Source organism: Marmota marmota, unplaced genomic scaffold (genome assembly GCF_001458135.2).
Source record: "Marmota marmota marmota unplaced genomic scaffold, marMar, whole genome shotgun sequence".
NCBI lineage: Eukaryota > Metazoa > Chordata > Mammalia > Rodentia > Sciuridae > Marmota > Marmota marmota.
This window is the reverse complement of record NW_026000037.1, coordinates 52,398,498-52,423,547: the sequence shown is the minus strand read 5'-3', so window position 1 is coordinate 52,423,547 and position 25,050 is coordinate 52,398,498. Positions and strand designations below refer to the sequence as shown.

General features: G+C 36.2%; 2 protein-coding genes across 9 annotated transcripts in view; one reads left to right on the top strand and one right to left on the bottom strand.

Annotated features, from left to right (window-relative positions):
- Scn2a (sodium voltage-gated channel alpha subunit 2) overlaps nt 1-5,100 on the bottom strand; it is a 151,696-nt gene extending 146,596 nt beyond the window's left edge. For 3 of the 4 annotated variants that reach the window (XM_048812407.1, XM_015478974.2, XM_048812406.1), the window contains exon 1: nt 4,869-5,100. The gene's annotated coding sequence lies outside the window, so the exon portion shown is untranslated. Of the gene's footprint in view, nt 1-4,456; nt 4,612-4,868 lie in introns of all 4 variants that reach the window. The other variant, XM_048812408.1, reaches the window with a different exon arrangement.
- Nucleotides 1-25,050, top strand: part of LOC107136895 (sodium channel protein type 1 subunit alpha) — a 939,664-nt gene that overhangs the window by 786,853 nt on the left and 127,761 nt on the right. The gene's annotated exons all lie outside the window — the stretch shown is intronic.

The window sequence follows — 25,050 nt, the reverse complement described above, 5'->3', positions numbered from 1 at the left end:
TGTTTTCTGTCTCCTATATTTAAATGATAACATTATAAAATAGATATTTTTGAAAGGGAATTAACAACAAACTCAAATGTGCTATTTGGAGCTTTTGAAAGTGCTCCAAGCTGAGAAGCAATAGTTTGCCGCATGGTCAGCACTCGCCCCGGAAGCTCTAGTGCCAAGCGTGGCTCAGGAGCCTCCAGTGGGTGTGCAGTACATGTTAAGGGAATTCAATTTGAGTTAGCGTTTCTATTTCAAGTCAGCAGGCATTCCATCCACACACCCCAAATGTCTATCCCACTGCTTTAAAAAGACAAAGACATCAAAATACTGAAATTTATTGGGTATGAATTCTACACTTTGCAATAATAATCTGAATCTATTAATAAGAATTAGAACAAGGTACAAACTGAATTCTTTCTTATTTTAATTACTAGGAATTGGAACTAGACAAAGATTCTTTCACATAATATCTGGAAATTGAATGAGGTAATTGCAAGCATACCCAGGGGTCTCCAGGGGAGGACAGGAAGGAAGAACAGGACACTTGTAGGACATGGGGACATTGCCTTTATGATGTTGTCTAGGGCTGACCCCAAAGGAAGAGAGGCCACTGGTGCCCAAACTGCCACCTGCATGCCTTCTTTGGCCCTTGTCACTTTGACCTGCCTGGCTCACCAGACAGTGGGGTACAGTCATCTCTGGAATGAAGGATGTCATATTTATATTCAACCAAGTCTAAACTGAACTGCATTTGCCTGAGTTGAGAAAGCAGCTCTTTCAGAAGGCTCCCGTGTGGGGTCTGGGATTCTTCATCAACACTTGCACCTTTTTCTCGGCTCCATGTTGCCATTCTATGACCTGTGAGTGCAGGAGAATCCCTAGAGATCAGCTCTAGGAAAGATGAGTGAGGATTCTGGAACTACCAATGGAACGAGAAAAAAGAACATCTGATAGGAAGCTGCACAATGGACTTGACTTCCTCAAGGAAAGAACATTTATGATACCTTGACTTTCTTCTCTCTACACAAATCCCGGTGAAAGCACTAATGAAACTGAGGGAGTTATCCAAATGCCAGCAAACCAGCCTTTAATAATCAAACTTGATATGTGTAATAGATGTGTGTTGGTGCGATGCAAGTTTTAAATAGAAGCTGTTTTTAAACAGGTCATTCCAAATAAGAAATAGATAACTGAAGTATGTACAATGAGCTTAACAAGAAACACCACTATTTGTCTCCAGTTCAAGGATTAATATCACTACACTTGCTCTGCGGGGAAAGTGTTTTGCTACTGGGGATTAATTATTTCTTCCAGAAAGTCCATATGTGGCAAATAGCCTTTTGTGAGGAACCAACTGATTTTAATACTTTATCTTACAGACAAAGACTTGATTTCCAAGAACAAGCCACTCAAAGTGAGTTACACAAACTTTCTTCTCTATCATCACCCATCCCTTCCTGTCTCAAATTTGGAAAAGTCCTTTCTTCTCCCAACTCTTTTAAGACTAATGCTTAAAGACTTTTTCTTTCCTCAGTATTTCTCTACTGATCTCACATCCTTACTCTACAAAGGGGCCAAAGTTTTTCTAATCTTAACTAAAATCCAGTGCCCCCCCCATAGTACCTTCTTCCCCAAGTGGTAAAATATTCTCTCTTAACTTTCACAGGTAAACTTTCTAAAATTTAAAATATACTTCCCAACTGTCTCATTTCCCATTTAGTCCTTAGAGCTCCAGACTCTGCCAGTCTACTGAGTCCCTCATCTCTGTCCTATGCTCTTATTAATCATCTCCTTTATCGGTTTTCTACTGTCGCTGATCCTCATTTTTGCATTCAAGTTACCTGTTTTTGCCTTCTATGACATTGTTATGACACCCATTTCTGTCATTATTTTTCTACAAGTAAATTACATGGTTTCTAGTTTCCCTTTACTCCCCAAATCTTAAGATCATACCCCATCATGCTCATTTCACTTTTATTTCCCTTAAATGTGCATTTATGTGTCATAATTTTTGCATATAACTTCATTTAAACACATAGGTTCAGCCTTAACTTCTCATCTGATTTCTGGACAAAAACTTTTTAGCTTCTTACAGACTACCTCTGTGTGGAAGCAGGTGTCAGTATGTCACATGCACAACACCGAAATCCTTTCTTTTGCTGCTCCAAGGGAAATGACAACAAAAACAAACAGGCAAATCCCTTCAATCTGATTGGATTATCTGTCATTCTCTATCATTTTCCTATATACTGCCCTATAATTCTCCATTTTCTTGTATTTGCTTTCCTCACCTTTATACCCCAAATGAGCAATTTTCTATTTTTGTTTATTTATATCCAACTCACTCTTAAAGATCAAATTTCATTCTCACATCCTCACAAAATCTTTTTCTCTAAGTTCTGAGATCCTCATGGATAGAAATTGGGACTACTTTTATTCTGAATCTGAGGGTACGTTTTCAGAGGAACCATCTGATTTAAGTAGAAAAAAATGTTTTATGCAAGACAAGCCCTCATATTTGGATTACATGTACGTTCTCACCTTTCTTTATTCCTTATTTTGGTGTTTATATTATTTGCAGCTATAATGCTATCTATATATGTATATTTTCCTGTTGAATTCTTTGATGTAAACCACATGACTATTTCTCAATTTCTTCTATGGACAGTTCTTGGCAACATATGACACCTCACAAATACTACATACAGAAGCGACACATTTTAATTCCCTTCTTTTCTCAAGAAATTGAAGAATTAGAGTACAATTGGTACTTATAAAGTGAAAAAGGAAGAGAAGGCCAGGACATGAGATAATAGCCTTGTGTCAATAGATAAATCTATATGTGTAATCTATTCCCAAGGAGAAGTATCAGAATTGTGAGTTAGTACAAGGCCATCTATTTCATATGGGCATGGGGTAGAATGGCACACCTAAACCAGGCATGGTGGGCCTGCCTGTAATCTCAACAGCTCTGCAGGCTGAGGCAGGAAGATCTCAGTTTAAAAGCTAGCCTCAGCAATTTAACAAGACTGTAAGCAACCTAGTGAGACCTTGTCTCAAAAAATAAGAAAGGGCAGGGGATATGGCTTATCAGTCAAGTACCCTTGGATTCAATCCCTGGTACAAAAAAAAAAAAAATGTGGTATACCTAATTTAATAGTGAAAAGAGAACACCAAGAAAACAGTCACCACAATTGTTAATCTAGTTTTCTTGGATATTTTGGCAAGTACCCAAGAAAATTTAACACTGCATATGATATGTCATTGAGCAACTTGTACACTGAAATTACTTTATAGAATTTGCCCAAAATGTCTCTCTCTCTCTCTCTCTCTCTCTCTCTCACACACACACACACACACACACACACACACAGTCAGTATCAATACACCTATGCCATTTAGATATGATCACGGTAAAGGTAAATTGGTTTTGTGGAAAACACTAAAAAACTGCCAGTTTCTAGCCTTGCCTGATTTTAATATAGTATGTGACTCTAAATGCATAAATCCACTCAATGTGAAATCTACCTAATGTCTCAGCCATAGCTGCTTTTTTAAAAATGATAAATGGATAAATGTTTTTAAAAATCTGTGATTCTAAAATACCCATGTAGGTAGAGTCATGTGGAAATGAAAAGTCTTTATAAAATCCATATACTAACATAATAGATTTTTCTTTCTCTTTGGCCTAAATCATTCCATAAAATCATTCCCCATGGCTTTCACAACCTCTGACACAGCACAACTACCTCTTTATAGGAAAGCCATGACTGAGATAGAAACATCCCTATGCACCCCCCGCCACCTGCCACCCTCTCCACCATCACACACACATACATACACATACACACCCCACACTGCACCACACACATCTCTTCCCACGAGAGGAGGGAGTGAAGCATTTAACAATTTATGTTATAGAAAACAGTTTAAATATTTAAAAGATTGAATTAAAATGCCTCTAAATGAATAACCAGTGGCTTTTAAATATGGGATTTCTGTATTTGTTTCTTGTGATTATTCTGATAATAATAAAAAGGACTTAAATCATGAGCAATCTCAGAAAGAAGGAAGGCTGTTGCATGCAATATCCACCTCCTGAGTCATTCCACTCTTTAGCACAGCTAATATCACATGACCAAAATTATTTTCAAATGTGAACACCTTCTGCAACATCAACTATTCTAAATGGCCACAATCCTAGCATCACAGATTCACTAAAATCTAAGGAAAACCCATCTGTACAATTAATTTATTTTCAATTTACTCCTTATATTCACACTGGGGGAGGGGGAAGCTCTGTGCCATCGTTCCAAGTCTATTAAACACATTACATAAATCTTCATTCAGGTGGGAGAAATGACTTACATGTTATTTCTATTAGGCAGAAAGAAAAGCATAAACAATCCATAACATCATACCAGCAAGAATTGTTCAAAAGGCCTTTGGGCGCAGTATGTTGGCATACCTCTGAGGCTGCTATCAGACGGCTCAGCCCTGAGCTTTGGCAGAGCCACTGCCATGTTGATCTGCTTCATTACATCTTTACAATTTGTTCAGTGCATTAAGAAGCAGTATTTCCCTTGTGAGAGGAAGATCCATCCCTCACTTTGATAGCGTCACCTTTAAAAGGTAAGCAAATATAGCCATGGATGGATGCTAAAGTCTGGGAAGCCAGACAAATATTAAAGATGCAATATGTCATAGTCAGAGCTCAATTTAGCCTAGGAATATATTTGAATGCAGAACAGCTAGAATTATAGCTTTCGAATCTTTAAGATCTGAATACAAGATAACAAAGCACGTCTTATTTTAAATGCCATTAATAACACAGATAACAATTCATTTTATAGGTTAAAAATAGAATCATGATGACTTACCTGAAAGAAAGGAATTGCAAATCACAGCACATGTATGTGTTGAATATAATAGTCTCCAATGCAGTTCTTTAGAATTTTGACTAGAGCAGAAAGCAAAATCTCACATGTGTTCTAGCCTCACTAAAGAAGAAAAAACAAGAAAGGGCGACCACAGCATCCTCCCTGCTTCTGCCTTAGCTTTCTGTTCTGACACTCACTCGATGGTACCCACTGTCTGTTAGAAAACAGCATGCTAAAATAAAAAAATAAATAAATAAAGGCAGCATCTTGCATGACAGCGCCATCTCCTGGTCACAAGTGGAACTATTTTAATTCAAGTTTGGCAATGCAGCATTTAGCAAGTATGATTGAATAGTGTATAACCCTTAATTCCACTGTATTTTAAATCAGCTACCCTAAATAACTATAAATCGAACATTCAAGAATATCTACAATGTGAATTTTAAAAATTCATAATTCTGCTTTGAGGGTTTAGTTAAATTCATTTATATTATGCTTAAACTAAATGGAAGCTTTCATAACATTATTAAAAAGTAAATGCTTACCCTAAGATTTATTTAACTTCATATACTATCTAGAAAGCATTATGTATCTACTACAAAAATAATTTTAGATGTCAAACTTGTTGTTATTTCTTTGTGTACAAGTATAAGTTTTATTAGTTGTTATTTCTTTGTGTAGAAGTATAAGTTTTATTACTGGTGAAGTCTGTGTTTTGTTGATACTGCTGTCGCTTGAGTAAAATCCTGGAGGGTTAAAGTTTAATGCAGGATAATGAAGTGACTAAAACTTAAATTTGAAATTCTTTATTCAATCCATGCTTTATATATCACTTCAAAAATTGTACATTTCAAATTATATGCTTTATGAAACTTAGTAATTGAAGTATACTATAATGTGAATTTAGTTCTTATTAAGAGGAGAGGAGCAAAATTATAGTAAATGATACAGTTGTAAAACCAGTTTCAGTGCACATATGATGTGTGTGTGTATGTGTGTGTATGTGTTTGTGTGTGTGTATGATTAACTATGATCAGTTGTAAAGGTCTGGATCACTTTTAAAATTTTGAAATAAAAATATGGAAATTTTCCTGCCATTATTTCGACAATACCACATACATGTGGAGGGAGGAATATGAACTAAACATTTTCCTACTTTAATTCCCAGCCCAGTGATGCTGTCCATGGTGCTGAAAAAGCAATTTCAGCTCTCAGAGGGTTCTAGGTGATATAGCGGTCTGAAATATTTTCCCCAAGTGTTATGTAAACTTTACTCTTAGATGGTATAGATCAACCAGAATTATTAATATCATCTAATATACACAAAATATCCATGTACATAAAGCGGAAGTCATAATGCTGAGGAATCTACTTAACAAAAATATGATTTCAAGTAATACTTTCTTTAAATCTTTTATATTTAATTTCTTCCTTGTTGGTATTCTAATTCTAATACTTGTTGGTATTATATCACATAGATTGTGTTACATTAGATTGTGCTCTCATTGAAATAAATGAGAAAACCAAAGTTCATTATTCAGAAATTTATGAGGTTAGTTAATAAGTGAGTTAGAAGAATAAACCTGGTCCCTTCCAAGTTTTACCTTGTTATTTTTTCAGTGCTGGGGATTAAACCTGGGGCCTTGCACACATGAGGCAAATGTTCTACCATGCACTACCTCCTCACCTTACATTTAGTTCTACAATATTATTAAGATATATTTGTATGTTTTTTTTAAAATGCTCTTAACATTATGCAAGTAAATAATTAAAGTGACTTTCTATGTCAAAGTATTTTCACATATGCATTCAACTATTTCCTCTTATAGGTTTTCTATGATAACATAGAATATTGTTATAAGCCCTTGGGGCACATCAATTATGATGGTTTTTAATTTTTTTCTCCAAAATACTCCTGATGGTCACTAGATGCAACAAACATAAAATATCATTAAAGTCTCACTTTAGGGCTGGGAATGTGGCTCAAGCAGTAGCGCAGTTGTCTGGCATGCATGTGGCCCGGGTTCGATCCTCAGCACCACATACAAACAAAGATGTTGTGTCCACCAAAAACTAAAAATAAATATTAAAAATTATCTCTCTCTCTTTCTCTCTCTCTCTCTCTCAAAAAAATTTTTAAAAGTCTCACTTATCTTTAAAATCATAAGAATTTTACAATAATTTATAGAAAATTTGAACAGTTTTCTTAATACAGCAATTATTTTCCCCATAATTTTCAGGGCAAATTTGTGCATTAGGAATATGCACCTAGGTTACTGGGAATTTTGTGTTTTTCAGATATGCTACTACAGGCTTCTAGGGATACAATATCTCAGTTTGAAGACAGTAGGGTTTAGTGACATAGCAACTGGAAAAATTCTATTAAACTGCACAACATATCACATAACCCTCTCCTCAGAACTCCAGTGGCTGCTTATGTCCCTCAGAATAAAACCAAACTCTACCAAATGTTTACAGTATTCTGTGTAATCCAAGCCTCATTATGTTTCTGATGTTATTCTTGCTGTCACTCACTTGACTTCAGCTATTCTTTTTTAAAAACAAACAAACAAATATATATTGTTATTCAAACATGTCAAGCATTCTCCATCCTCAGGAAGTATCCAGTATTTGATCTCTTAGCCACAATATGGGCTGCTTGTGGCTCACTTCCCTTTTTCTGGTCATGGCTAATAGCTTCACCCTCAAAGGAACTGGACCTGATGCGTAACATCACATCTGCTTTCCCCAGTGATTTTTCACTTGTATGCTGAGGCAACCTAATATTTTGTTTATTGTTTGCCTCCTGTGAAGAAAATAAAAATTTCATCAAGGAAGAGGTATTTGCTCATTTTAGTCACTTTTACAAGCCTGTTTCATAAAACCATACCTGAAACAAAATTGCACAAATAGTGAATGAATGTCACAGACATATGCTATGCATATCACTTTTATTACTTTGGCATGGGAATGCTTGTGTGTGTGTGTGTGTGTGTGTGTGTGTGTGAATTACTATATTATTAATATGTCTGAGATTTTAAATCGTATAAGGTCTGGAAGGCCAGGTAAACACAGCAGTGTCAGAGTCCTTGCAGACTTCCCTGAGAGGACAATTTATGAAGCTGCAAAGGTAAACCTGAAACTGGAATGGAGACCCCAAGAACTCAGAGACACTAGTAATATGACTATCTGCAGAGAAAGCTGCTGTATGCAGAGAGAACTAGGCGGCCAAAAGAAAGCCAGCCCATGTGCACAATTGGCATGGACAAAGGGGCAGAGCTGCCCAAATCCTTTGAAGAGCACATCTCACGGACATGTGTCCTAGATGAGGTACGTAGAGTTACAGGCAGAGTTATGAGACCAATTTGCCTGGCTGGGTTTCAGTGTTGCTTTGGCTCCATCCATTCTTTTTATTCCCTTGTTTTCCCTTTTGTTGTAGAAATGTTTAATTTGTATATTGTATATATGTAACTTGCTTTTGATTTATACAGGGACTCACAATCAAGAGATTGCCTTGAGTCTCAGGTGAGACTTTGGACTTGGATTGGGACTGGACTTTTGGGCAATGCTGGAACTGTTAAGATTGTGGAACTCGTGGAAACAAAATAAATGCATTTTGAATTCTGAGATGAACATGAGATTTTGGAGGCCAAGGACAGAACATTATGGTTTGGATGTGAGATGTCCCCCAAAAGCTCCTACAAATGCAAGAATATTCAGAAGTAACATGATTGGATTTTGAGAGCTATGAACTAATCAGTTCATCCTAGTTTGAATGCACTGACTAGGTGTAACTACAGGTAGATGGGATGAGGATGGAAGAGGTGAGTCACTGAGGACATACCCTAGAAGAATTGTTCTTCTTGCCACCTAACTCAACTCAACTCTACTCTTCTCTTCCCTCCCCCCTACTTCCTTACCCTGCCACGAGTTAACAGCTTTTCTCCATTGGGCCCTTACTCCATGATGTGCGGCCTTATCTTGGGTCCAGAACAATAGAGTTAGCCTTCTATGGACTGAGACCTCTGAAACTGTGAGCCCCAAATCAACTTTTCCTTCTCTAAATTGTTCTCAATGGATATTTTGGTCACAGTGATTAAAAGCTAACCAAAACACTTGGTCACTTTTAGCAGCAAAAAAACCAATGGCATTATTTCTCAATAATACATCTTGATGTTATATCTCTCCCTTACTGATTCAATTATAAAGTCTATACTTTTGTTTTTGCAATTTGATTTTCAAAATTATTTTAATTTGTAAAGATAAAAGCATGCATTTCATCTTTATTTCACTCTCATTAAGTTGTAGGCATTGAGCAAGACTTAATTTTATAATTTTCAAAGCATTTATTATTCACCCACTCTTTTATAATTTGTCTTTTCCAGGAAATAAAGGAACTCTAAGATCCTAGTATATGCCTAATATTTTTTCACATTTTTCTTTTATCACTTCTTCTTATGTAAAATATCTACATTTAACAAATTCCAGTGACTAGCCATTTGACAAGGACAATTTAATTTATACAATTGTAGTAACATTAAACTATGTTAACCTCTTCAATTTTTGGTCACCACCAATTTTTTAAAGTTGAACGCTATGTCTAATGTTTCTCTTGAAACATTATCATATGAGTATCACAGATTTAGAAACTAGAAAAGGCTGATTTTTTTTATGCCATGTTCAAAGGCTGCTAATACTGATATGAGTAGCTAATTAGACTAGCTCCAAATAGTACATAAATTACTGACACTTACTAGCATGTTATCAAAAGATAGGTGAAGAAACATAGGGGAGGTAGAATAGGTGAAAACATACAATTTCCATAAGCAAAATCTGACAAACAGAAAAATTCCCATAATCCTTTGAAAGAGGGGGAATTTACAAATAATGTTAGCAATAGTTCATGTTCATTGTGCTCTTTTTATGTGCCAAAGTGTGCCAAACAGTTCGAATAACTTATCTAATTGAATTTCCAACTGGCCTGTAAAATAGTTTTTATTTTTTTCCTAATGAGAGAAGAAGACAATGAAGCAAAAGTAAAAGACACATCTTGAATCTAACTTGGACCTCTGTTGTCAGTGCCTGTGTTCTACTTGAGTTCTGCTTGAAACCTGGAAAATGTAAACTCTGAGAAAATGATCCCAGTGACCTTTAAAATTCATGTGCTTTTTTTTCCTGAGCTCCAATTGTTCACCAAGTAAGTGAACCAAAAGGGTGATGTGGGAGTGGAAGAGAAACATAGTCTTTGGGGAAAAACTCTTCATTTTGTCCCTTCTGAGCAGGAAATAGATGGAAGGATTAATATAGGAAGAGAAACAGGATCCAGAGTGATTAAGGGGAAAAAAATGTGAGTAGATTAAAGAGTGGGAGAAGAGGGCAGAGTGGTGAAAGAAGAGAAGCACGGACACTTAGGCCCCTGCCAGAGGGCATTCTCTTCCCAAAAGGTGACTCTACAAGTAGAGAGCAATGTCCATGATCCACTGAGCAACAAGGAGTTCTCCTACTTGCTGCAAGCCTCACGGGTTCTTATTGGTAAGATAAATACACTGGTGCTGGCTGGTGGCCCCCTTCCAAGCTCTCACTTGAGTTGTTATAACTTGACTAATTAGGAGGTGTGCTTTCTCCAGAGCAAACAACTACATCAGGCAAGATGAAGAGCCACTTAGATAAACTGATGCCCCTTGGACCATGCGGCAAAACATGGTCCCCAGGTGTTCACAAAAATCCTGCTAATAAATATAGGGTTGATTATAAACTCCATGTTCTTTTTGATGGTTCTTATGGTAGCCATTTCACAGTGTTTCTTTTTTTTTCTAAGTAGATCATCATCATTATTAATAATAATAGTAATTATCAGCTAAATTAAAAAAAAAACTGCTTTGGGGTTGGATTGTTGGTGAATGCCTGTAATTCCAGCTATTCAGGAGGCTGAGCAAGAAGGATTGAAAGTTTGAGGCCAGCCTAGGCAACTTAATGAAACTATGGCCCAAAGTTTAAAAATAACAAGGGCTTTGGTTGTAGCTTCATAGTAGAGTACTACTGGGTGCAGACTCCAGTGCTGGGAGAGGGAAATCTACTTTTGGTAAATTCCTAATTTTACCTTCTGAGAATTTCACCCCTCAGTGGGGTAGTGAACACAAGGCAGAGAACTACAATTATGTTCTTAATTGATTCCAACAAAGAATTTTGGGAAGGTCTACCGGAGATGAATTAGTGACAGAGTAGAGAAATCACAGATGATTAGAATTTACCTGGTAGATCACTGGTATTCTGAGCCAGGCAAATTACTGAATCATAAAAGATAAAGGATATCAGAATGGGAAGAAAAAAATTATAAATGAAATACCACATAATTAACATATTTTGCCACCTGGCACCATAATGTTCTGCCAGCATCATGAGATAATGCAAATTCACCCGATATTGGATGATGAAGATAGAGCCAGTAGAAATGCACATACACCCAGCTCCATTTCTGAAGTATTAGAATGATGTGGAACACTGTGTAATAGTTTCCATACACAGATTCTAAAGGGAAACAACACATATCTAAAAACTGCAGAAAATTTATTTCAATGCTCCTGAATTTTTATGTATGTAGAAATAAGAACAAGTCTATTAAATACATTTTTACCTAGCATATATGCATCCGTATTGCTATAGTTTGTGTCTTAAATGTCCACAAAATTCCACATGTTAAGGACTTGGTCCCCAGATTATGCTACTGGCGGGTGAAGAAACCTTTAAAAGGTATGGAGTAGTGGGAGGTCTTTAGGTCATTTGAAGAGTGCCTTTGAAGGGGATTGTGTGACTCTGCCCCTCTCCTTCCTCTCTTTTGCTTCCTGGCAAAAGTTTATTTCATGATGTGCTATCTTGCCCCAGATCCAAAACAATGGGACCAATTTATCGTGACTGGAAACTCCAACATTATGAGTCAAAATAGACCTTTATAAGTTAATTATCTCAGGTATTTCATTATAGAAATGACTGACTCAATTATTTTTCCCTTTGATTTGACTGCAGGGGGGATCTCCATGTTCTGAAAATTGAATGGCAATACAGAATCATTTGAGTGGATTAGCATTGTTAGAAGCATGTAGCCAGTCACTGAGATGCTAAAATGGGGGGGAGGACTGAAATTAGAATGCTAATGTAAATATGTCTTTAAAGGAGTAGAATGCCATCAACAGGAATAGTATTGCCTTTCTAGTATATAAATTCTAGTATAATATCAGTAGTACAGAAAGGGATATAGAAGACCCTTGGACAAAACAGTTTTGTCTTCAACAGCTGTCCAAGTATAATATCATAACTGTTCCTATAAAGCATAGGGCCAAGGTCAGTTATCGACATAGGCTGAGTTCAAGGGGGTGACCCAAAGGAAAGCACTGAGGCTTCAAAGGAGATTTTGTTGGTGAGTCAATATTATTACCTCAGCAGGACGAGCTACTTGGATAAACAGAAATTGACAGAGAATAATATTTCTGAGAGAGAAATATCCTCCAGCATGGTGGAATCATCATTGCCTCCATCAGCATAGAAGTCAGCTGAATCTTTGGGTGAGCATGTCTTTACATCTACTCAAATATCTTTCCTGACATCAGATAAATAGGATGGAAAAATGAGCAGTGACTTATTATTAATAACTAGAATATCCTAGGAAAAAAAAGCAAGCTATGTTTGATCAAACTAGCACTTCCCAGAGCAAATACCTCATCAAACATTTTCCAGATGCCTTGTGATTGTGTTCATAGAAGGGTCCTCTTGTGCTGCCAGGGATGACTTAAAAAATGTATCCCATAATAAATAGAGGGTTGATTATAAACTCCATGTTCTTTTTGATGGTTCTTATGGTAGCCATTTCACAGCCATTTTTATCTTCAACTTTTCACTAGTTGAGGTAAACTGAATATATGGAGAGAAATTCATGCATATTTGGAGATTTAACCCATCTTCTTCTTGGATAAAAGGAGAATAGGAGTTACAATTTTCCATATATGGTGAAGGAATAAGAAGAGGAAAAAGAATCAGAAGTAGCATCCTAAGCCATATAACAGGTATTAAAGTCACATTATTATACACAAAGGGATTATATGTGATGGTGAGACAAGAACAAAAAAGACATCAGTATTAAGATCCAAGAGGAATCCATCCATGAGGAAGATGAAGCTGTCAAAGGATATTAAATATTAATAAATGGCTTTCTATGTTTACCAGGATGATAAGGCCCAGGTGGAGGAATGACTCTAAAACAAGAAGAAATACTTGTGGGTGAGATTGCTGAACAATAAATAATAACACTGAACAAACATGAAAAAAGATGGTAAGATTCAGTTGAAAGATGAATACTGAAAAAGGATGTCAATTGATTCACAATGATTCCAGATGAAGAAGGAGGACTCAAATCTTTAACTTCTGTTTGTTTTCTACCATAACTTTTTTTGCTCAATATAAGAACTTGATGACTACATGGCAATGGATAGATCAAAATCTCTCTAAATTCCACAAGAGGTTCAACACCTGTTGGAGTTGTCAAATGTGTTCTTTCTTTCTTTTGAGTTTTCGTTGGTATTTTTTTTAGTTATACATGGTAGTAGAATTCATTTTGACATAATTATAAAAGCACGAATACATCTTGTTCTAATTCAGTCCTCAGTACCTCTCCCCCCTCTGCCCCTTCCCTCTATTGATCTTTCTGTCATTTACCTGTTGTTGTTTTTTAAAATTAATTTCTTGTGTATGTACATGATGGTGAGACTCGCTGTGACATATTCGCATGTATACATAGAAAAATTATGTCAGATTCATTCCCCTGTCTTTTCTTATACTGAGTATTATGTAGAAACTGTTGGCTCCTATGTTCACCTTGGCTCTTCAATAACAAGATATACTTACCAGAATGAATATAATTTTACAAATCGGGAAACAGATCCTCAGGAAAAGCTCCGCGAGTGTGATTATTAGCTTTATGTGTAAACTTGACTGCATTATGGGATATGCAAATAGCTGCAAAAACATTATTTCTTAGTGTGCCCGAGTTTTGCTGGAAGAGATTAACTTTGAATCAGTGGAATGAGTAAGGAAGACCTTCCTTCACGCAATGTGGGTGGGCATCATCCTATTGGCTAGGCCCCAAATACAACAAAGAGGTGAAAAAAGGCAAATTTACTCAAATTTACTTTTCTGGAGCTGAGACACCGTTTTTCTCCTACCTCGAGATATCAGAATTATAAGCTCTATAGCTTTTGGATTCTGGGACTCATGTCAGTGGTTCCCTGATTCTCAGGCCTTGGACCTGAGAATTTACCCCATGTGCTTTCTTGGTTCTTAACCCTTTGAACTTAACTGAACCATGCTACCAGCTCCCTGTCTCTTCAGCTTCCAGATGGCCTATTGTGGAAGTGCTCAGCCTCCTTGACTGAATCAGTTGCTTCTCTTAAAAAATTCTCCTTTGTCTATGTATCTATGTATCTACCTATGTCCCTCCCTCCCATGCTCCTATGGGTTATGTCTCTCTGAAGAATTCTGACTAAAATCATGACTTAACAAAATCATCATTTCAAAAGAGAACTAACAACATGACTACCTTATTCTCCAATCAGCTTTTTTATCCCCTACTAAGCCAAATATTTCCTGATCCATGGAAAGAATGTGCAATTCTTCATTGGGATTTCTCTAAATGGTCTCATTGCTTTGTACTTTGTGTAGTTCCAGAAAGTACAGCTAGGATGAGTTAAATTAAGGACGTGAATCTCCAACAAGTTTCAAACTTCAAAGTAGAAGGCACAATTTTCTATGTTCATTGAACTCTTCCTCCCTCCCTCCCTCCCTCCTTCCCTTTCTTTCTTTTACTGGTTCTTGGATCCATGGGGTGCTTTAACGCTGAGCTAAATCCTCAGACATTTTTATATTTGTATAGTTTATTTCAAGATAGGCCCTTACTAAGTTGATGAGGGTCTCACTAAATTTCCGAGGCTGGCCTTGAACATGCAAACCTTCTGACCCAGCCTCCCAAATTGCTGGGATTGCAGGCATGCACCATGATGCTTGGCTTATCAGACCATTTTGTTTTCTTCCTTCATACACACCTAAACTATGTTTCCCAGTTCACTGGCAATTGTGAATTGGAACCATGTGACTGTTTTACAACAAATACAACATTAAGGTTTGGGGATGTAGCTCAGTGGTAGAGTGTTGCCTAACATATGTGAATCTCTGGACTCAATCCCCAGTACTACAAAATATCAGATAAAATAAAAAATACCTGTTAAAGTTACAAATACAATGCTAAGCAAGAGTGATGTTTACTTCCTGCAGAACTCCCCCACGAAAGAAAACCCACAATGTCTCATGTGATCTTTTGCAGTCTCTTTTATCTATCCTTTGTATCCTGGCCCAGCTTACAGGACTTAGGGAAGGATTCTGAAGAATCATTAGACAGAGAGAATTTAGGTCCTGAGTTAGTAATTATAGTGTCAATCAGAAGATATAGAATAGTGAGGAAAATCATAGAGCAAGTCATTCTTCAGGAATTCATTGTAGGCTCATAAATCAGACTTAAAGAATTCTTGGGTATACTCAGTATTGTCTAAAGTATTTGGGAGAAATTCATTTTTTTAATTACTTTTATGGGAGATTTTCCACTAAATGAGTTAAGGTAGTCTGTATGGCCAAAATAGGCCAAGATAAAAGTTAAAATAATTTCTAATATTCTATAGGATGCTAACTATGATTGATAATACTCAATTGTATATTTCAAAATAGCTAATAGGATTTTTAAATGTCTGAACACAAATATTTGGAAAGATGAATAAATAAACACCTGATTTCATCACTGCATATCATATACATGTTTTGATGTACCACATTGTACCCCATAAATAAGGATGTGTCACTTAAAATTTTAAAAAATAAAAATAACATTGTTGAGTATAACAATGGAGAGAAGTTCAGATACTAAAACAAAGAAACTGAAAAGTATCAAATGGGACACAATTATCTCTCCTGTAGAAGTGGGAAGATGGCTTCAGAGGTCATCAGAGACCCATCTGCTGTTCTTTCTCCTCTTAGGGTGCTGTCCTCCACCCTTTCCTTGAACGTGGCTGACTGACATTCATGTCCACATTCTGACCCATGGCAAGGAGACGGCAGTAGAGAACAAGCAATTCAATATTAAACAGGTTTGTTACTGAAAAGTTTTAAAGATATTTAAAACACTTACACGCATTGTGAGGGACTAGGCATATGGCTCAGTGGTGAAGAGCCTTGAGTTCAATCCTGGTACCAAAAGGGGGAAAAAAAATGAAAAAGAAAAAGAAACCTTTTTTCCCTGGAAGCATTTCTGGTGTAAGTTTTCTACGGAAACATTATTTTATCAGAAATATTAGCCTGTAATTTTTTTTTTCATTATAAAAGGAAAGTCCTCTGAAGCTCACCTACCCTGGTTTTGTGGAAGTGACTACTACTTCAACCTCCAGCCCCCACTAGGGAAGTTCTTGTTGGAATATAACTAACCACATAAAACTTAATGTATGTCTTGTCACAGATTCTAAAGGGAAAAAACACAAATCAAAATAACTTCAGAGAATTTATCTCACAGCTCCCAAATTTGTGTGTGTGCTTGGAAATAAGCATGCAATGCTTTCTCAATTGGACTTTCTGAAGAAGGAGAAATCTTTACCCACACAATAAAAAAAAAAAAAAAAAATCTCCAAGCTACTGTCAGTATTTTTAACACTTGTTAGTTAGGAGTCATCCAGCTTTGTAGGTTTAGAACAGAGTACCAGCACAGAAGGCTTAAAATATATGAGTGGGAGTTTTGCTGTTGGGACAAATATAATGGCAGTTGTGGTTACAGCAACAAAACTCAGGTTTTCTGCCATGTGCCAATAAGTCTAGGCTTCTCTCCTAGTGTTCTGATTGCTCTTCTTCTGCCTTCTCCCCTATCATCATTTCTGTCTGATAAAAGATAGAAGTATTTTGAATATAAAAAGCATCATTTTAATATGAGCATCAGATTTAATGGGATAATAGTTGCAGATGATGATTTTTATTATAAAGTGTATCTGAGATTTTCCCGGTAACAGTAAAAGCCCCAATCACTTTCATCAAGATAGGCATTTTTTATAAGAAGAAAATAGATTTATAATTAGCAGGTTGGGATGTGCACTTCACTTTGGAGAGGACGATGAAATTGGATCTCTGGTGTGGACAGCATAGATTCTGAAGCAGAAAAAAGTTACATGCTTCTGCTCTAATCACAAGCAAGTATACTTTCTGAATTTTTTTACTGAGGAAAGAACTAATCACAGATGTTCCTTGCTAAAATATACTTGATGATTCACTACTGTCCAAGAAAGAAGTTTGAGCCCCATAAGATGGCAAATGTCCTTTGTGATATGAATCCTGCATATTTTGCTTCTGCTGGTGTATCTTCACCCACTTTCCACCAGGTACCATTGACTTCTGTATTACTAAATATCCCTAAACATGACATTCATTTTCATCCTTCTGCTATCTTCTTCAATCTGTTATCTATGTTCAGAGTTGCCACTCCCTCCTGCTTTTTTTTCTTCAAAATTATCTGTCTGGGAAACTGCTAACTTGGTGAATTGAGGTTCTGTGAAGACTTCCCCCCAATTGCCTAAAAGCAGATTCATGGCTCTCTTTTCCCTAAACATAGATACAGTATTATAGCTCCCCCCATCACCCAAACTCTTAAGGTTAACACAAGAATCAATCAAATGAAAAAATGTTTGTGAAGGTATTTCTGAAACAGTCAACTATTACAAGGTTATTTTGAATTTATCAGCCTGCTATGTTCTGTAACAACCCCTTTGTCACTGACATACGATATTGTCATGGTGCATTATCATTATTTATTTAATTCTGCCATTGCAGCCTCTTCTTCTTCTTCTTCTTCTTTTTTTTTTTTTTTTTTTGCTGTGTCTCTGGGAAGGCAAAGAGCAGAAGAGTCCCACCTGGAATGAAATTGAGAGTGTGGGTGCTGAACAAAGTATTATTAACACTGCGAGCAGAAGCAAAGATCAGAGAAAAGTTTTCTTTCTAGAAATAGCTCCTGGGCTCTCCTTAACCTGGTTTGCACCTCCAGGTTTTAGTTATATGAACTTCAAAAGATAGAAGGAAAGCATTGCAAGCCCTTCCTATCTCTTTAAACAAAGGGGTTCCTAAATGTCTAAGTATGTCCACACCACTGGGTAGGTCTATTCAATATGATAGTATCACCAGGCCCTGTGTTGAGTGCAGGTACCAAAACATAAATAAGGCAAAGCCTCTGATTTAAGAAGTTCATTTCCTAATAGATGAGAAGGAAACAGAACCAAGGTGACAGTAGTTAGAGCAGAATACATTTATAGTACAAGCAAATACAGCAAATGATATAACTAACAAAACCTCCAAGGTCGGAGGCAAGGAAGAGGTTAAGAGAAGTTTTCACGTGTGAAAACATTCAAAGTATAGTCACAAGTATACTTATACAACTTTTCCCCATAAACTTCTCTTTATCTACCCATTTAGAGCATATATTCTATAAACTTATCATCTGGAAAAAAGAAAGGATTCTAAATTTGGAAAAATACCATAACCCACATTTTGAATTACCAGATAACACTGCATTTTTTCTCTCTTGCTATCTGATTTAATTTGAACTTTAAATAAACTTGGTGTGTATTTCAACCATACTTGAGGTTATATTTAAAATTATGACTGCCCATATTGCTTTTTTGACCAAAAAATTTCTTAAGGCCAAATATTTTAATTTTATGGCATTCAATGTCAAAATCATTTATTTATAAGTTAAATTAATCAAGTTACTTTCAATTATAAGTAATTCTCCACACCTTACTACTTTCATTTCTGCATTAAAAAAATCAACTCTCTCTGGTCCTTTGGAAAACTTGAAGATTTATTTAGGAAGGCAGAAGATCATATTAAGTTCCATTCCCATATTGCCATAAACAGACATTGCAAAGTCAAGTCCAGAACCCAAGTCATTTTATGAACAACTTTGGCCCATTTCTTCAGGTTCTTACATATTTCGAAGAATTTTAAAGTATCCTTCTTTACAACTGACTCAACAAACATAATTCATCTCTACTGATTAATCACCTATAAATGCAAACAGATAGGAAATTGGAAATAAACTTATAAAAATTTTGGAGGAAACTTGACTAGATAAAACCCAAGTAGAAACTAAAATTTACAGGAAAAATCCTCAGAAAAGTAAAAGATGGCCCTCATTTTGTTGCTTCCATTTGGGTAGCTGTCTTGGGGGCATCTATGCTATGGTTTGGATGTGAGGTGTCCCCCAAAAGCTCATTGTGTGAGACAATGCAAGAAGGTCCCAAGGAGAGATGATTGGGTTGTAGGAGTCTTAACCCAATCAGTGGTCTAATTCTCTTACAGGGATTAACTGAGTGGTAACTGAAGTGGTAGGGTGTGTCTGAAAAAGGTGGCAATTGGAACATGGCTTTGGGTTTATATTTGTATCTGGAGAGTGTTCTCTCTGCTTTCTGATCATCCTGATGTGAACTCCCTCAGTACCCTCTTCTGCCATGTTCAGCCTCACTTCCAGTCCCGAGAAATGGAGCTAGCCTTCTGTGAACATAGACCTCTGAAACCACGAGCCCTCAAATAAACTCTTCCTCCTCTACAGTTGTTCTGGTCAGATCCTTTAGTCACAGCAGTGAGAAAGCTGATTAACGATCCATATGACTTGTCTGATGACAGCTTTCCAGATTAATTTCAATATAAAACCTCTGTTTTGTTTGAATCTGGTCACCAGCGAAACAAGCAAAAGCCTCTTCCCTGGCTACGCACTGGCCCAGCTTCAACTAGTAGGGAACATGAGAAAGCAATGAGGCTAAAACAGAACCACAGCCAACAATCACAGTGAGTCTCCCAGGGTGGAGAGCTAATTTAATACTGCTCTTTTACAACAGGCACAAGTAAATAGTTTTCATTCATGCTTTAATTAATCAGATTAATGTAAGCACGGGTTGGAGGGAATAAATGTTTGTCCTTTCCATTCTTGTGTGTTATGATTTGCTTATTGGTAACTCAGCTCCATTTCAGATAGCTTAGAGGAATAATTCTGCTTATTCAAGCATGCTGGCAGAGCTGGTTCCAACACAAAATATCTCTGCATCTCAGAATATGGCTCAAAGGTATCTGCAGAGAAAATATCATTTCTATTAAATCAAGCAGGAACATTTGTCCCAAAGAGATGAAGCAAAAAAGCAATCTCTTATGAGGCCCACATTGCCGGTTGTAAGAGACTATTTCCTTATGCAATGTTATTTATTATGCAAAACATCTCTACCCTCTCTTGATCTCCCCTTAAGATTGGCTCAAGAGTCAACTCCTTTTTATCCTGCCTTGACTACCCCAGCCCACATTTCTTTTCTTCTCTAAATAATGTATTTTCGTGTTGATTTTTACTTAAATAATAAAATTATACCTAAGTGTATACTTACGCTCGGAGACAGTGAATGCTTTGGAATAGGGCAGTTCTTATGTGAAATCCTGATACCAACAGATACAAACTCCGTGACCTTGGGTACATTTTTAACCTGCCTAGTATCATTTAATGCTTTTGGGATATTCATCTGTAACTATCTTACAAATTTGTGAGGATTAAGTTTAAAAAAATGTAGGGTGTCTATAACAGAATAGACACTCCATAAATGTTATTATGGTACCTCTACAAATGATATCATATAAAATATAATAAAGAAGCTACATTCATGTTAAATATCTTTTTGGTTAGAGAAAGAAATACATGTTTTAGACATAACTAGGATTCAAAATTTATGTATTTCTATAATTTTCCAATAAAACTACCTGCAAATACAGCCCTCCAAATCCCTTCTGAAATGGTAACAAATTCATTGACTTGTCTCTTATTTAAAAGACCATTAATTACTTGAACCTCCCCGCAAATCACAAAGGAGTTGAAGTTTGCCTTACCCTTACTATTCTCTGCTCTATGTAATTTCAGTTTCATGTCTCAGCATTTCTCTATCCCTTTAATAGGATCACTTTCCTCATTATTGTTAATCAGTCCTTGCCCTAGATTTACTTGCTTCCTAAAAAATAAAGCAAAGAGATGTTTTCTAAGAATTCAGAATTGTAGTTTGTAGGAAAATAAGGAAATTCTTTTCAGGGTATTTTCCTTTGATACTTCTAAATCTCTCTGACAAAAAGCAGCCTCTTTCCTGAAGAAGGCATTTTAGGCACCCACACAGAAAACAAGGGGAAATCCCCCCTCCCCATATACATTTATAAAGAGTGTGGGTTGGGGAGAGAGACATTGCACAAACCCAATGAGAATAAAGTCCTAAACTAAGGCAGAGGAAACAGAATCTGAAGAAGAGCAAGTATAGTTAGGTAGACTGTCAGAAATCCTAACTCCTTAGGTGGTGATTTAGGAGGTGGAGCTTTTGGTAGGTAATCAGATCATGAAGGTTCAACAAAAGAAAAAACCCTCACTCATGGGATTAGTGCCCTTACAAAAAAAGACTTCAGATAGCTCATATGCCCTTCTGCCAATGTGATTATAGCAATAACATGGACCCATGAACCAGAAGAGGGACCCTCACTAGACACTAACTTTGCAGCGCCTTTCTCTAAAACTTCCATCCTTCAGAACTGTAAGAAACAGGTTTCTGTTGTTTACAAGCTACCCAGCCAATGGTATTCTGTTGCAGCAGCAAGATATGGTATTTAATAACAACTTCAAAGAAGGATTACAGGAAAATTCAGTGGTTGTTTCAACAAATAGTGCTGGCTCTATCTTCTAGATATAACATACAAAAAATAAAGTTGGAACCTTTTCTGACATCAAGAAGAAAACCAATCCAAATTAAACCATAGATCTAAATGTAAGGGAAAATATGATAAAACTCTTGAAAGAATACAGATTAAATAAATCTTTGTGTTCAGTAATGCTTTCTTAGACATGATACCAGAATGGCAAGCAACAAAAGAAAAAATGAATAAAATTTTTGTCAAAACTCAAAACTTTTGTCCTTTAAAGAGCACCATAAAGAAAATTAAAATGAAAACTATTGAAGAAAATATTTGCAAACTATATACCTGATAAGGGACTTGTATAAAGAATATATCAAGTATTTTTTTAATATAAGACAACAGAATTCATTACAATTGTTGTTACACATATAGAGCACAATTTTTTCACATCTCTGGTTGTATATATAGTATATTCACACCAATTCGTGTCTTCATACCTGTATTTTGGATAATAATGATCATCACATTCCACCATCATTAATAACCCCATGCCCCCTCCCTTCCCATCCAACCCCTCTTCTCTATCTAGAATTCATCTATTCCTCCCATGTTCCCACTCCCTATCCCACAATGAAGCAGCCTCCTTATATTAAAAAAAAAAAAAAAGTTTGGCATTTGTTTTTTTTGGGATTGGCTAACTTCACTTAGCATTATCTTCTCTAACTCCATCCATTTTCCTGAAAATATCATGATTTCATTCTCTTTTATTGCTGAGTAATATAGAATATATCAAGTATGAAAAGATAAATAAACCAATTTAATAATGGGTGAAACCATGGAGTATTACGCAGCACTAAAAAATGACAAAATCAGAATTTGCAGGGAAATGGATGGCACTAGAGCAGATTATGCTTAGTGAAGCTAGCCAATCCCTAAAAAACAAATACCAAATGTCTTCTTTGATATAATGAGAGCAACTAAGAACAGAGCAGGGAGGAAGAGCAGGAAGAAAAGATTAACATTAAACAGATACATGAGGTGGGATGGAAAGGGAGAGAAAAGGGAAATTGCATGGTAATGGAGGGAGACCCTCATTGTTATACAAAATTACATATAAGAGGTTGTGAGGGGAATGGGAAAATAAACAAGGAGAGAAATGAATTACAGTGGATGGGGTAGAGAGAGAAGATGGGAGGGGAGGGAGGGGGGATGGTAGAGGATAGGAAAGGTAGCAGAATACAACAGTTACTAATAGGGCATTATGTAAAAATGTGGATGTGTAACCGATGTGATTCTGCAATCTGTATTTGGGGTAAAATTGGGAGTTCATAACCAACTTGAATCTAATGCATGAAATATGATATGTCAAGAGCTTTGTAATGTTTTGAACAACCAATAAAAAAATAAATTAAAAAAAAATAATAATAATGGGTGAAAGATCTCAATAGATATTTCTTCATAGAAAATATATAAGCAGCCATGAAGTATAAAAGAAAAAAAATAATATTACTAATCATTAGGGGAATGCAAATCAAAGCCATGAAATATCACTTCACACCTAGATGACTCTAATTATAGACATCTAAACAATATATTTAAAAATACAAGTATGGTGATGACGTGGATAAATTGAAATATTGTTCTTATAGTTTAGATATGAGTCATTCCTCAAAAGTTCAAGTGTGAGATAATGCAGGAATATTTATGACAACCTTAACCTAATCAGTGTATTAATTTACTTGAATGGATTAACTGGCTAGTACCAATAGGCAGGTAGGGGTGGCTTGAGTAGATGGGTCACTAGGGGCATGGCTTTGGGTTTTATATTTTGTCTCTGGTGAAGAAGGCGCTCTCTCTGCTTCCTGGTGCCATGCCCTTAGCTGCTTTCCTTCACCACACTCTTCCCCCATGATGTTCTGCCTCTCCTCCATCCCAGAGCAATGGAACTGGCTGTCTATAGATTGAGACCTCTGAAATCATGAGTGAATCAAACTTTTTCTCCTCTAAAATTGCTCTTGTCAGATATTTTGGTCATAGTGGCAAAAAAAATCTGAACAAAATAATTTGTATATGAGAAATAGAATAGCATAATCATTTTGGAAAATAATTTGGCAGTTTCTAAAAAATAGATAAATAAATAAGTAAGTATGTAGTTGCAAATTCTACTCTTAGATATACCCCCAAGAGTTACAAAAACATATATGCACAAAAATTATTCATAAATGCTGATAGTATTATTTATAGTAGCTAAAAAGTGGAAATATTCCACATGCTCATCGACTAAAAAATAAATTTATAAAATCTAGTACACCTCTTCAATTGAGTATTATTTCATAATTGCAATGAATGAAATACTAATACATGCTATGTTCTAGATAAAATTTAAAATTACTTTGCTAGGTGAAAGGAGTTAGTCACAAAAGACCACATGATATATGATTGATTCTATTTATAGGAAACATCCAGAATAGATAAATTGATATAGTCATAAGGTAGATTAGTTGTTTGTAGCTGGGGATGAAGTGATATAAGGCTGTGGGTAAATTAAAAGTTACTGCTAACAAATATGAAGTTTCTTGTTGAGGTAACAAAGATGTCCTAGAACTGATGTGGTGATCATTGTGAAATTCTGTGAATACACACACAAAAACCCCATTACACTGTATAATTTACCTGGGTGAATTGTATGGTATATAAATCATGTCTCAATAAAATTGTTAAAAATAAAATTAAATGTGTTGCAGAAAGAATACATATGAGGTATAAGTTTATGCTGATGCTCAGTTTCTGGTTTGGATGATGATGAGGGAACATGAAGACCCACAGAAGTGGGAGAAAGCCATTAAGATATGAACAGTGCTACCAAAGTCATCAGGGAGTGGAATTACATGGAAACAGGAATCAAGAGTGTAAAACAACAGAAATATCATGTTAACACAAAGACAAGATTGTGACCTTGCTTTTTGTAACTTTAGGATGTCAATGACCCTGGGGAAATTGGCTCCTGATGAGGAGTCGTTAGTCAAGAAATGTGTTCAACAAGGGATCTGTCACACCTTTTGCTTTCTCTGTCAACTTGACTAAGATTATCCACAGGACAAACACAACTTCAAGTCCATTCTTAATCTTCTTTCCTTCTTACCCAAATGCAATATCTTTGTTTCCCTTGCTCTACCACTGTATCCAGATTTCAAGAATTCAAGGCTTTTCGTTTGTGTCCTTTCCCAATTCATATTCACTGTCTTCAACTAGAACTAGGTTGTAAATCCTGGCTCTGGGAATTCTAGGATACATGCCACCCAATCTGGCTTTGAAGATGGGTGCATATCTTGATTAAGAAGTCCCTGAGTAGAGAAGACCATGGCATAGCCTGAGGAAAGCATCAAAGCATCACTTTAACCTCAAGCCTTGT